At 41.1% G+C, this 14,960-nt stretch overlaps 1 long non-coding RNA gene across 1 annotated transcript in view; it reads right to left on the bottom strand.

Annotated features, from left to right (window-relative positions):
- Positions 1-14,960, bottom strand: part of LOC130601222 (uncharacterized) — an 85,385-nt gene that overhangs the window by 35,027 nt on the left and 35,398 nt on the right. Inside the window, exon 2 of the long non-coding RNA XR_008972625.1 lies at positions 6,880-6,968. This is a non-coding gene — a long non-coding RNA (uncharacterized LOC130601222). The remainder of the gene's footprint in view (positions 1-6,879; positions 6,969-14,960) is intronic.

Raw genomic sequence — 14,960 nt, 5'->3', positions numbered from 1 at the left:
GAGTGCTTACTCAGTGTCTGTTTAAATTCTGACTACAACATACAACCTTACAGACTGCGGTTTCTGTTTAGAAAATAGCCAGACAAATTATATACCATATAAGAGAGCAAGATCTTGTTTCATAGCATTTTTTCTCTCAGTATCAGAGAGCCTTGGAGGGACACTAATGTCATAACCCTGCTTTACAGAGAGGAAAACTGAGGCAGAAACAAGCTGAGCTGTTGAAGCACCTAAAATTAAAGAGCAAGCCAGGGGCAGAGTAAGCAGTAAGACCTAGATCTTCTGACTCCCAGTTTGAACTCTCCCGCACTTCCTTTGGCAGCTTCTATCTGCTAACTTCCCTACATATATTGCTGAGCAGCACTCAGGGTTTGTAAGCTACTGATGGGTTAATTAGCACCAAAGCATTTTTTCTTCTGTGGTCTAGACATAGAAATATCCAGATTTTGTTTCCCTTGAAAGGCAGCCCATCCTGGAAACGGTACTTGTTCACCCATTTCCATGTTTTTCTAGGGCCAGATGGGACTAAACATGTTTTGAAGATTTTTTTTTTTCCTTTCTTTAATGTTTCTTTTCCTTTCTTTCACTGACTAGCAGCTTGTTTGTTTTCTTTTGAGGATGATGCCAACTATAAAATAAAAAATGCAATTTCCAAGGTGGGGAAATTAGAGAATGATGGATTTGCTGTTGCCAAGAAGAAATAATTATTCTTGGACCTAGCAAATAAGTCTGAAAATAAAGAAGGGATTATTAAGTGTTATATAATTTCAATAGTAAAAACAGGGAGAACTTTCAAGAGACTGCCCTCATTTATTTTTTTTTTTTTACTCTGGAGATGGTGGACTTAGTGACATTGTTCACTTAGTCATGCAGCTGTAAAAATGGGGTTCTTCTTACTTCACTTGATTTACCCCAGATATCTTTGGTGTAACAAAACAGGATCTCCCTTTCAGCCTTCTCTTCTACATGTACTTGCTTACAGGCAAATACCGTATTATATATAGGCCTTGGCCTCAGCCAGACACTATGGAATTAGGTTTGAATTTTCCCAGAAGGTAGGGGCTTGGACTTTTTTGCCTCTAAATTGAATGATCCACATACTTCAAGATTTCGTTAGGTACCAATTGCAATCTAATTCTAAAATTTAATGTCACTGCTATTCTATTTATTTCTTACTATTTTTATTTTTAATTGCAAATACGATCTTTAAAACATGCCTGAAGTAGCAGATCATAACCCTACAACCACTTCCCTTCTGATTCTTCACAACACAGTCTCCCAGTCTGTCCTATCAAAAAATAACTAAAATGGTCAAAGGCCAAACGCCTCCTCAAAATAGCAGACATTTCAGATGATATTTCTGATTACTTTGACTGCTGTCAGGGTATTCATATGTGAGTCAGAAAACCTAGATTATAATTTGTTTTTTCAGCTTTTGATCAGCGTTGATGTCGATGATTTTACATGTCTTTGCACCCCCCAGTCACAAGCTTAAAAACAGCTATGTTCTCTCTGCCCTACTTTTTTTCCTCTGCTCAATCTTTTACCCTTGTCCCCAGACAGGTTCAACTCTTTGTTTTCATTGCCCTTACCTAGATCAGACATGGCACACATCTCTAGTTGCAAATAGTCTTGTCAAACCCCAAGGTGCAAAATGGCCTGTACAGAGGTAGATTCTGGGAATATTTAACTGTTGCATTCAAGTAGGTCTTTTCAGAGCCCATGCTCTCCTAGAGCCTCCTAGAGCCTTATAACTTGATCGTATGTGCTCAGCATTGAGTGAAACCACAGAAGTCATATTGCTGACATGAAGCTTTTCCTCTCTACTTTCAGCCTCATCACCCCAGAAAATGCTACATCTGTCATTTAAGGCACTGGAGTTCTAGAGCTTTTCAAGCAAAACTTTGACACAGCTTTTTAGACATGGTCAGAACCAACATATTTTCCTCTAGTCTTATTTTTGGGAATGGCTGAACTGAGTTTTCCAAAATAATCAGCCTTGGGCAGACACTGACATGGAAATTTTCAACCCAAATTATGTAAGTTTATCAATGTTATAAAGCAAAGCAAAGCAAACTTATTATGGCAAAACGGGGGCAGACAGCTGGTGCTACCAACCACACCTGTGACACTGACAGGTTATAGCTGACAACATTAATATCAATCTTAGCATAGTTTATCAAGTAATTTCCATGATAATCCCTTAACTTCATAAAATATCAGTCTTTTTGGCCAAAGTCTTCCATGCTTGGTATTTGACCAAAGGCAATTTTCTTAGAGAACTTTTGCGGAAAAAAAAACAATCTGCTGAGACACTTCTGAGTTACGTGTGTGAGAAAGAAACGTACCAAACATTTTGCCCATTGTTAGAAAGACTTTCCAGGATTCAAGGATGGCTAAACAACAAAACATTAAACCTAGCATTTTAATAACCTGTAATGAGCAGTACTTGTCTGGATAAACTAATTAGGAGGGGTAGGAGACAGGGGGAAGATCACCACATATGGGTTGTCTCCTGCTAGCCTGAAGACTAAGGCAAAGGAATTTTCTGCTGTTTCAGAACTTCTCACTGTGTGTAAATCCACATTTGCCTTCCCACTGTGTGTAAATCCACATTTGCCTTCCCACTGTGTGTAAATCCACATTTGCCTTCCCACTGTCACTAAGTGAGAATGAACTCACACTGTGGGTTGCTCTTCTGAGCTCCAACTGAATCTCAACTTGTTTAGCAAACTCCTGGATCCTGTATTTACAAATGGGTGATGATCATAAATGAGTACCATAGGTTGCTGTCCCTGAGGTGACGATTATATCTGGGGGACAGACTCACCAGATACCCCCTAATCAGTCACTGAGAAGAATGTTTCCTACACACAAAAAAACAGTGCCTCACTCTCTGCTCGGCATGCTGTGACCACAGTGGCACCTTAGCCATTCCTTCAAACTGCTGGCTTTGTCTTACTTTCAAGCTACTTGTGAGTATCTTAGACCAATGTCACTGGTTTTCCTTTATCTTTAAATCTCATCCCTGGGCCTTCTTTGGAAGCGTCCATTTTACATAAATTAAAACCGTGTCTTATTGACTCTCTATTATTTCAGCCCATTGGGCTGGCACCTCTTGCTGCCCCTGACATTATTTCAAGCATCATCTGATGTCATTTTTATGCATGAAATTGGGATTACTAAGCCTGTCATACTGTTTCACCTCTAGTAGGAACAAAAATACCAGATAACTCAATGACATTTCTCTCAGTTCTATGAAAAAAATTCACGCTGTCTGCATCTTCAGTACCCTTCCTCTGTTCTTTTAGCTAGTAGGTATTGTCTAATAAATTTCTTTTCATTCAATCTAGGAGAAATTTTGAGGAAGGGTACAAAACACAGTGGAAGATGATGAGTCTAGATGACCAGGACAAGACTAGCTATAGCATAACTTGGACATTATTCTATTAGTGGGGTTTTGATTTATCATGAAATACACAATGCGACAAATAGTGGGATAAAAATCCTGGAGTCTGTGTTGTGGGGAGACTTAAATAGTCCATTTCTTCTCTCTCCACATATCCTTCCATTCCTTTTTCTTTCCTCCACAGTGTAGAACATATGCCTTTCCTTGTATGCAGCCCTATGCAAAATCCTTGGCTTGCAGCATAAATACAGATCAAACAAAACTGCAAGGAAAATTGCCTACAGAGACCTGTAACATGTTTTTTTTAGGTAGCAATCACTCTGCCTGCCAGATAAAGCCTGTTCTACTTAGCATTTGCCACAACCTACATTCTTATGGGCCACTGTCTACCATATCTCATTTGAATGAAACAGCACTTTTCTAGGGAAGTCAGAGATGTGAGAAATTCCGATCATGACATACTATAGGCATAAGGTTAATTTTTTATCAGTTTGGTTTGGTTTTATTTCAGAAGTAAGTTTTTCTCTACCTCAGAATCCTGTGCAACTGACTTTGCATTTGCAAAAGCAGGCAGCATTTCACCTGACTACCCAAAATAGTCTGTGACATTCAGAGGACATATTTTCTGAAACAGATGCAGTGTGATTGAATATTAATTTATCATGTGTTTGGAGCATGACTGATAACATCTGAGCATACACACAAAATTTTCTACATCACACAGCAGATGAAACAACTGTCACTGTTATGTGAAGGTATGTACATGATTACAGAGTTATCCTCTGCTTTGGAAGGCAAGGTTCCAGGCTGCAGAAATGGGACAAATCTGGAATAAGCCAGAGTTGACAGGAAATTGTCTGTGCGCTATGTGTAACAATAAATCATCTCTGCAGCACCACAGCACATGACTTTGAATATTCTGTGCTTTCCAGGTTTTCTGTGCTGCATATGTACATACACTTAAGGTACCAAGTGGATTTATCATAGATAACTGTAGCCACTTCAGTCACTGACGCACCTAGACTTTGCTGATTGTATCAGCTTCCTCTTGTAGTTAATGAAGGGAAAGACACCCGTCAGGGAAATTCACCACATCCCAGCACAGATCTCAAAGTCAAGTAATTGCCTTCTGGAACCGCTGATCTTCAGCTGACCCCATCAAAAATATATGTAAGAAGCTAGACTAATGCATGTTGGTATTTACATACACACACTATAGAAACCTTCTTCATCTATTTTCAATTAAATCCTGGTCAGAATACATTCAGCTTTCTAATACATTCTGAAAGATGATCATCAGCCAATGATTTCTTTTTCCAGGAACATCTTTACTGTAGCTTAGAGTGAAATCAGACTAACACTGAGCAGCAAGTGGCAGAAATATTTATTCTGGCTTCTAACTATGAAATTTAGCTTGTTTAACACTCAGAAATGTTGGCAGGAGAAATGGTATAGTGAAAGCTTTGATTTTTAAAGAGTGTCTGCGCCATGTGACACAACGGAACATATTAAGGATTTTCCTTGTACCTATGAGCTTTGAGCAAGGACACCGCAAAGTTCAGAAATGGAAATCTGAGCTGTGAATGTATATAGTACATTTAAAATCACTGATGTTGATAAGGAACGCTACAGAGTAAGTACAATCAATTGCTTTTGCATGAAAATATATATTGTCAATGATAGGATAGTGTTTGTTGATATGTGTTTGCCAGTCTAGTTTTCAAGTTCTCTGAGGCTTTTGCTGAAGATACGGGTTTTTTTTGCACAACAGTATACATTGTACATATTGTAATATTATATCATACTGTTTTAAGAATAGAGACTACACCATTTTTGGAAAATCCCAATAAAATAGGTAATTGCTTAGCGGAAAAACAAGAAACATTTTTCAATTCCTTACTTACTCCTGCTTCCTAAGGTTGATCACACAAAACTGGATTAAGCTCCAGAAACAGAAAGGATATTATTGAAGCAGCAGATGATCAAGTAAGTTGGATTGTGGGACAGCTGAATGGCTTAGGGAGCATCTTAAAAATCCTGAGTTGATAACAGACTATTTTTTGGTCATATGTTTTCATTAAATAGGAACTGCACTGCAAGCTCTGCTGAGCACTGGGGAGGCAGGAAGCATGGCTTGTATAACAAGGAGCAGGAGCAGCACATGTTTTGTATTCAGCCCTTTGCCTGATTAACAGCAGTGTTGAATGGCCCTGCTGGGAGCCACATCCAGGAAGAAGAGTTAGCAAAGTGCCAAGGTCTGCAAAAGTAAAGTAACAGGGCACAGAGGGGGCTCTCAGAGACCTGAGAGTTTGCAGAGATATATCCTGTGAAGGGAGAGGGTGAATTACCCCCTTCTAAAGAACTGTACGAAGTGCTCAGGCTGAGGAAGGCTCAGAGAAGTAATGTAAACAGCACAGTGGAACTCTTTCGCAGATGGAAAATTAAGCTAATATCTCTCACTTTGGATCAAACCACATCCTATTTTCAGGATCCTTGAGCCTAGCCACATTAAACATGCATCTGGCCTACTGTGCTTTTCCAAGCCCAGCAGTACCATAGCAGATATACAGTTTAATTCGCAGAAGCTGTTACATTCCAGTTTTCTATCATTACCTACCGAAAAAATTAGCACAACAGTATAGCCTAAAGCGTCTAGAGAGGACTCAAACACAAAATGTCCCTTTAAGGCTCAAACAAGCTTGATCTTTAATCACCAGGATAATTTAAATCCCACGCTCAGCCTGAACAATATCAGGGAGGCAGAGCACAGGCCTCGGGCAGATCACAATTGCAAACTGTTTCTACGTAAGTATTTACTTGGATTTATTTTTGAGACTGAATGCCAATAATCATAGAATCATAGAATCGTTAGGGTTGGAAATGACCTTAAGATCATCTAGTTCCAACTCCTTGCCATGGGCAGGCATGCCTCATACTAGACCATATTGCTCAAGGCTCTGTCCAACCTGTTTTCCCAAGAGATAAGCAGTCCTTGCAAGGAGAGCAGGGATCCAGGGATTCAATAGTTTTTCAAGAGGTACACGTAAGAGAAAGTGACAGAGATTCTCTCTTGAGATTGGGAAATCAGACTCTTCTATACACGTAATTAGGGAAAGGTAGAACTATTAGGAACCCTGGGAAGAGGAAAGTTAGGCCTCTGGAAAGGTGAACTATGTGTAGACAAAGTGTAATTTTGCTATCCTATTTCTTTAATGTTATGCTTTGGCCCTGCTGTTAAACAGCAGTTTAGCTGAAACAGACTGCCCTGTTTATTCCCTCTCAATCACAAATCTCCTAGTCCAAAAGAAGAACAGTTACCAGAAACAAAAGAGAGCCCACTGGGTAAGTGCAACTGATCAACGGGTTGCTCCTGTGTGAGAAAGACGAAGGCGTGAGGCCTTGTACACACCTAGGTGGGTACTCACAGAGATCCAGAAGAGAACAGCTATGTCCCATTTCCTTGAACTTACCAGGCTTTTCATATTCTGTAACAGCAAACTCATGGCAAAATAGGTTGGAAGCACAAGAAAGCAGATCCTCCAGCAAGTCTTTTGTTACACTGTCAAAATACTACTTCCGAGAAGTAAGAAGAAGTAACGGGGAAATGTACATTTAAACACTCAGATACTTAAATCCCTCCACCTGTTATCCTGCATACCAACTTCAGAGATCACTGTTGCTTGCATGAGTGAATCATGCTTGTGCTACAGAACTACTAAATTTCCTGTCTTACATCAGACAAGGCTCTCAACAATCTAGGACTGCAGCTTCTTGTCTGTTACTGTTCTAATATAAAGCCTCATGTGTGCAAATGATAGAATCATAAAACGGCTTGGGTTGGAAGGGACCTCCAAAGGTCATCTAGTTCCACCCCTCATGCCATGGACAGGGACACCTTCCACTAGACCAGGTTTCTTAAAACCCCGTCCAGGCTGGCCTTGAACACTGCCAGGGATGGGGGTTCCACAGCACCTCTGGGCAAACCTGTGCCAGTGCTTCACCACCCTCACAGTAAAGAACTTCTTCCTAGAATCTCAGCTAGATCTCAGCTTGATCCCCTCTGTCAGCTTAAAGCCATTCTCCCTTGTCCTATCCTTATATGCCCTCGTAAAAAGTCCCTCTCCAGACTACTTGTAGGCCACCTTTAGGTACTGAAAGCTGCTCTAAGGTCTACCCTGAGCCTTCTCCAGGCTGAACACCTCAACTGTCTCAGCCTGTCTTCATAGGAGAGATGCTCCAGCCCCCTGATTATCTTCGTAACACTCTGGACTTTCTCTAGCAGGTTCATGCCCCTCCTCTGTTGGGGGCCCCAGAGCTGAACACAGTACTCCAGGTGGGGTCTCATGAGAGCAGAGTACAGGGGGAGAATCACCTCCTTTGACCTGCTGGTCATGCTCCTTTTGATGCAACCTAGCATATGGCTGGCTTTCTGGGCTGCAAATGCTCACTGTTGGGTGACATTGAGCTTCTCATCAACCAACACCCCCAAGTCCTTCTCTTCAGAGCTGCTCTCAGACCATTCTCCACCCAGCCTGTATTTGTTCTTGGGATTGCCCTGACCGAGGTGCAGGACCTTGCACTTGGCCTTGTTGAATTTCATGAGGTTCTCACAGACTCACCTCTCAAGTTTGTCAAGGTTTCTCTGGATGTCAGATTGATACATCTGCAAAGAGCAGCTAGTCACAGAAGTTATTTTTGCAAAATGGACTCTAGTCTCCATGAAGATCCCTGCTTACTGCATTCAGTGACTCACAATTAAACATAGCCATCCCTTGAGGCATTCAAGGCCAGGCTGGATGTGGTTCTGAGCAACCTGATCTAGTTGAAGATGTCCCTGCTCATTGCAGGGGGGTTGGACTAGGTGACCTTTGGAGGTCCTTTCCAACCTATTCTATGATTCTATTCTATAATAATCATTTATAGACTGCGCAAATACAGCCTATGCTATGTAAATCCTGTGAAGTGTTTACTTTCTCCTGTATTCTGACAGTACCAGAGGGGTGGGACACACAAACCAGTATTCTACTGTGACTCAGTGATGCTTGCTATGTCTCTAGCAGTGAGTTTGCTCTTGTATTGTAAATTATTACAATTCAGTAAAACAGTTTTGATGCTGCATGTGACACAGCATAACTTGAGTCCTTCTGTCAGAGCAGTGTTAGCTCTAAATGATAACAGAAGCAAAATGCAGTAAAAGGTTATTTTCCACTATGCCTTAGACAAAGCTAAAGCTCTGAATAAAATGGAGCTGATGTTTTTGTGTTTCAAAGCAGAATCACAATTGAAAAGGTTTCTACAGAAATGAAGGAAAGAGGCCAGAAGAAAACTGTTTTCTTTTTTCCTTCAAATGTACAAGTTTTGAAGTGGTTACATAATATTTAAGTTACTGAATACAGAAAGTTATTCTGTTCAAGAATAAATGATTCACATATGCAGAGTGATTCAGCCAAATTTACATTCAATGAACGAATGTTTATTTATGAAGTTACACATGCAGCACAACCAAAATGAAGAAGGGACAGGGTATGACAGCTCTCCTAGGATACATGTGATATATCTTCCACAGAGCTACTAAACTGGCATACACATATTCAATACGTAGCTGAAGTCGCAAGAAGCAGACTGACAGACCAGAAACAAGTTTCTCATTACAGTGTTCCTGCTTCATCTTTTTCAGGCCATGGACAAAGTAGGTGGACCTGAAGAGATGCTGTAACTCAAAAACATTTTTTGAGACACCAGAAAGACAGCAGAAGGAATATAAAGCAATAGGATTACTGTTCAAGAGAGTCTCCTCCTTAGCTCAGTAGTTACTAATCTGCATGTTCTGAGATGGCAACATTCTCATTCAGAACAGAAGGAAAAGCAATGATTAACAAATTTAATAAAGTCAATCCAAGTGGAACCTATATTAAAAACTTTCAAAAGCATGGCTTTCTAAGCTTCTGGAAAGGTTGAGTAAGTTTCTCAGTGTGAAAGCTCCAAAAAAAATTTTTCAAGTTTGGCTTACCTGTGTATTTCTTTGAAACTTGAGGACAGAGCCACATATGAAAAATGCATGGACTGTACTGAAGCTTACTGAACTTGAACTTTGCATTATATAAAGTGTTACGTTACCACAGTGTCTTCCTTAGGCATCTTCATATAGTCAATGAATAAAAGGGCTAGTAAGCAAAGAGTTTTATATTAAATGAGTGCTATTATTTTGCAATCACTTTTTTTCTTTCCATTTTCAGGCAAGAAAGTAGAAACTGACAAAGTAATTTGTTTGGAGGTAAAGAAAGAGCTGACATATTGGCGTTAAAACTTTGCTTATGTTGGAGCCACATCCTGTTTCAGATGCTGATTTCTTCCTCACACATACTCCTGTGAACCCATATTCTCTCCTGAACTTCAATTCTCCCATTTGGGTAAGGTTGTAATAATCAACCCAAATGGATGCCTATTTATATGTGTTACAGAAATGTTTGTACGCCTAGATGATAACCAAGTGGGAAACAGAACTTGGGAGCCTTCACCCTAACATTTGTTCTTCTAAACCTCCTGAGTATATCATCAGCAGCACCAAAACTTACAGATTTCCTACAGTGCTTGTGAAAACATGTCAAGGTTTTAAAGAACATGTAACCTTTAAATTGCACAAAAGCAATTCTCTGCACTCTGAATCACAGCTAAATATTACAGAAGGAAGACCAGCATCAAAACACATGAAAGACAGGGGATATATTTCAAAATTCGCTTTTGCAATTTGCCAACCATGCTCAGGTAAAATAAGTACAGAGATTATGCTACAGCATTGTATATCCTGCGTCCTTGACACGATGTGCAAATAACTAGGTGTTGAAAAATCTAGGCAAGTGGTCATAAAACCTATCCTGCAAAGTTCTGTGACTCAGCAACATCCATGAAAACAGGCAAGTTACAGTATCTGTGGCTAAATTACTATTAAGATAGGCACATGTCCATTTATGTTTTGATAAGAGCAGCAGAAGCATTCATGTGCCAGGCACCAGTGTGACTTAAAAAGGGGAGATACATTCTGTTCAAAGTTTCCTTATAATTTTTTTGCTTTTCTGTAAGCAAAAATGTAGTAATTCTGCCTGAAAGCTGTGCAAGTTATGAGTATCTGAAAGAAGAATCTTGGTACGTTACAAAAATAATTGCACTTTTAACTGAAAGCCATCATCTCCATCCTTGTACTCATTACAAAAATCCTGTGGAAACAAGAGTCTATTTAATCTATTGCTATAGAAATTACTGTTAGCCAAATAATATAATCATGTTCTTACATAGTATTTTGATCAGAGGTTCTTCAAAGTGTATAAGCTGAATGCTTCAATGGCAAAAATTGCTGTGTATAGATAATGCTAATCTTTCTTTCTGGAGTAATGAGAGCAAGGAAATAATTTTTATAAATGCCATACGGTAATAATTTAAAGCATGATAAGCATTTTAATGCAGGAATACAAAACTTTCAGTGTTGCCAGTGGAAGGAAAAAAAGATTTTTTCAAACTGCTTTTGGAATCTTGCACATATTTAGTGAGCTTGGCACCTCTGACACTTTACAAGCCTGGATAGCCTTTGTGTAGATTTCTGTACATGTGAAATACTCCAGTTCCATTCCAAAAGGCTTCAGAGAAACAGGATCAGTCATCATAGAAGGGTGGAGGTTTCATTCATAAGGTCAATTCATCTACTCCTAAAGGTTTGAATTTACAGCCACGTATTTTACATATGAGTGAGTCCTGACCTCCCTCACATAAATATCATGATTCCCATTTTACAGCTGAGCCCACTACAACGCACAGGGATGCAGCTTCTAGTCTTGGAAGAAATGGAAAACCACCACCACATATTAATAGTGCAAAGTACTAACAAATCTCCTACCTACGAATGATTACAGGAACAATAACCTCAGCACTGAAAAGTATTTGCAAAAAAATACCAGAGGAATAAACTAAACTTAAGAGAGCCTATATTAGACACCACACTACAAGTCTGCATCATCAAAAATCTGCAAAACTGAGTTGTTTTGCCACTGTAATACCTCAGACATTTCTGGGAAGTTCAGATTTTTTTAAGAAATACAATGGAGCACTTTCAGTCACTGCAAAATTTGTGCAAACTTGAGAAAAGAGCCTGCAACATTCAGCAATGCTTGCACCTCTTAAGGCCTCAGACCCAAAGAGTAAAGCGTAACTTCTATGTTTTACATCTATATTACAGTATTTGTTAAAAGCTATGGAAAGTGTACCTCATTTGCATGTAAGTAACTGTCAAGCAATTGAGCTTTACCTACTTCAGCTTTTATGATAACTAGCAAACAATAAAACAGATACAGAATATACATAAATAGAGCAGCCTGATAAGACACCAGAGCCCTCACAACATGATTAGGAAAAGATGCAATTAATGGCCATGTGAGCTGCCAGAAGGCCAACGTTTCCATTTCACGGCAGCCCTTTAGATTACCAAAATAAAATTTGCTTCATATAAAATTAAAGCCAAGTGACATTTCATAAAAAGTAGAAGTTATCAAAATGTCTCATTGAAATTTTGACAAGATTTGAAATTTTTATATATTGCTATATTTTTATATATGTTTGGCATTTCTGTTTTTTGCTCCTGCTCTGATTCTGAGCAGAGACTTAATTTAGATAGAAGAATGTGAATGAGGCTCATCCCCCATTCCCATGTCCTTACATAAAGACACTTTTCTCCCATCTTCAAATCTTTCCCACAAAACAAGCAAACAAAAAAACCCAACCAAGCAACAACAAAAACCCCAAACTTGTTGAAATATTCATGTTTCTACAGTGTGTGTCTTCCTGAATGACAGGGCAACATTTCTTTCAGCCGAAAATTCTCTCCAGCTCTATTCACCAGCTAGAGCAAAAGACATGCATACTCCTGCCTTTGCTCTGCATGCCCATCTGACTGTCCCACAGGCTTTTAAATCAGTGAGGGTACTAGGAGATGAGACATAACCGTGAATAGCTACTTTAGCCATTTTTCTCCATCTCCCCTCACACTGTGAATTTGTTTAGCACTGAACAATTTTCCTCAGGGCGGACAGTCCCCCTCAGGCCCTCCTGAAGAGTCGCCGGCAGGAAAACTGCGGCGCGGCAGGCAGGGTCCGCTGCTCTCCCGCCACCCGCCGGGCGCCTCTACCCCAGGGCATGGCCCCAGCACGTCGCACCGCCTCGGCACACGGACTCGCAGACAGCCCGAGATGCGCAGACTCTCCGGCCGGAGGAAAGAGGGAGGGATGGAGGGAGGGAGGAGGCCGGCAGCGGCACCCCAGACCCCGGCGCACCGCCCGCCTGCGGGAGGAGAGGGCGCCACCTCGCGGGAGCGCCGCGGAAGCCGCTTTGTCCGGGGCCGGGAGCCAGCGCCGACTCCGGCACGTCCTCGCCACCCGCCGCTACCCACGGGCGGCGGTTTCAGAATGCCACCCCGCATTCTTTGGCCCCATTTCACCGCCTTTGCATGTGAAGGGTGCTTCCACCCTTCGCCTCTCGCCTCCTGCGGCTTCATTAGCAGGCGGGGCTGTTGACGCAACTGCCTCCTACCTATAGGAGAGGCAACGTTTCCCATGTGACCAAATACTCGTGTAAGAACAGGGGAAGGAACGAATCAAACCTGCCTCATGTACACAGCTCCACGCTGCGCCCCCGCGCCTGTTCCAGTTCTAAAGGACAGGCGTGAAACTGCTTCCTTGAACCCAAGGGTGACCCAGCCTGGTGACAACACGAGATCTGTGAGCTACGGACATGCCCACCGTTTCTAGACCAGCCAGGCCTCCCCTCATAACTGCTTTGCTCCCAAATGTTACTTTGTTACATGTAACATACCTTGTACTACTGCATCTAGAGAAATGAAAGGTTTCTATTCAAAGGCAACGGCTAACTCACAGCTTCGTGGATCATATACACCAGGGCACTGTGTGTCAGTATACCACAGCCTCCTTTCGACACCCCTTTGCAGGCAAATGCAGTTAAGCTGGCAAGCCCCCCTGCAGTTGATGTGAAAATTAAGTGTGTGTGCTTTGATTGTCCTCAAAGCAGTTGAAAACTTTTCGTGATGAGGTGCTAAGCTCCACTGAAACCGGAAAATTTTGAGGCTATTAAAGCATCAGAGGGGATATTTACACACTCAGGTACAGACGTGAACTTGCTGTGCCTGTGTTTCCAGATGCTGGGATGTGCGCTGCTCTGTAAACTGGTCAGATGTGCTGGTGTGGGACTGGTGCCTGAGCCACCGGTCCACAACTGTGTATCACAATGGATGCCATTCTGAGTTGTCACGAGCCCCTGTGGCTTAGAGTTTGGGTGGAGCTACCATCACTATGCAGATACACCCCAAAAAAACAGAACGTTTTTCCTTTTTCACTGAAACTAGCACTGGGGCAGAGGGGGGATGAGGAACAACACTTGACCAAGTGACTACACTTGTTTACACCACCAGAACTCTACAGTGGATCTTTGGATCTACTCAGTTCGTGCTCGTCATAAGAGGATGGGTTCCCATGTTCTAATATTACTGAAACCTGGAGGTATGTGTGCACCGGTTGCTGCTTTGTTTATCTCTTCTCTTTTTCCTCATGTTGAACATTGGCTGGAATAAGAGATGTTTCAATCTTTTTAACATTATTTTTGTCTGTCACGAAGCAATATTGTTGCTTACCGTGCAATACAGTCGTATTGAAAATACCTAAACTGTCAGGAGAGGTAACTTTTAATGAATTCAGTTACTAGGAAACTAGTTAAGGAAAGCATTTCAGTTTACTTCAGAGGGTCTGAAAGTCAGGCCATAAGCCATTAATCCAGCTAGAAATGAATAAATTTTAAGGCTAATTCTCTTCCTGTCAGGCCTTTGAGGGGTGGGCAAGGAAAGGTTAGAAACTGTTAGTATGAACTAGACCCCCTCAGCAACCCCCTTAAGTTTTGGGCTGTTTCCTTCCCCTCTTTGAAAAGCTCTCAGTGAGCACAGCTCCAAGGGAGAGGAAAAAGAAGACTAGAAAAAGATGTATTTTTCTTATGCAATCCTTATAATGGCAGAAGTCCAGGTATGAAAGAGGAGACTAGAGGTTTTCCGTTCTCATGGTTCAGGCTTTGCTGCTCTTTCTAAGGACAATGCCTCCTCTTGTTTCAGACAACAGCTTATACATTTGCAGGCTAAAGGAGCTGTATGTGCCAGAAGACAGCATTCTTTGGGAAGCATGGTGCACAGGACAGCATGGGAACCAGGCTTCGCTTTCTCTGAGGATTCAGGACAGCTCTAGCTTTGTTGCTTCAGTGGAAGAATGAAATACTTTCTTTTAAATTCACATAAAGTAATCTTTGCTTCATTCCACATGGAACCTGCAAACTGTAATTAGATAATAATCTATTTTATAGTCTAAGTGGGACCATCACTTTAGAATAAAACTAACTGAAGTAGTTTTAAAACGTACAGTAGCCCCTAGGTCTACAAAACGTAAGGCCATCTGGACTGTAACATTTCAAAGAATACAGTTCAGAAAGCATACTGGAAAAAGCATAAGGTGTA

The sequence above is a fragment of the Pezoporus wallicus genome, unplaced genomic scaffold (genome assembly GCF_028554395.1).
Source record: "Pezoporus wallicus isolate ANWC-B61680 ecotype Strahan unplaced genomic scaffold, APGP_CSIRO_Pwel_v1 contig_6484, whole genome shotgun sequence".
NCBI classification, from domain to species: domain Eukaryota; kingdom Metazoa; phylum Chordata; class Aves; order Psittaciformes; family Psittacidae; genus Pezoporus; species Pezoporus wallicus.
Note: the sequence above shows the minus strand (reverse complement) of the source record. Positions and strands in the feature narration are given on the sequence as shown.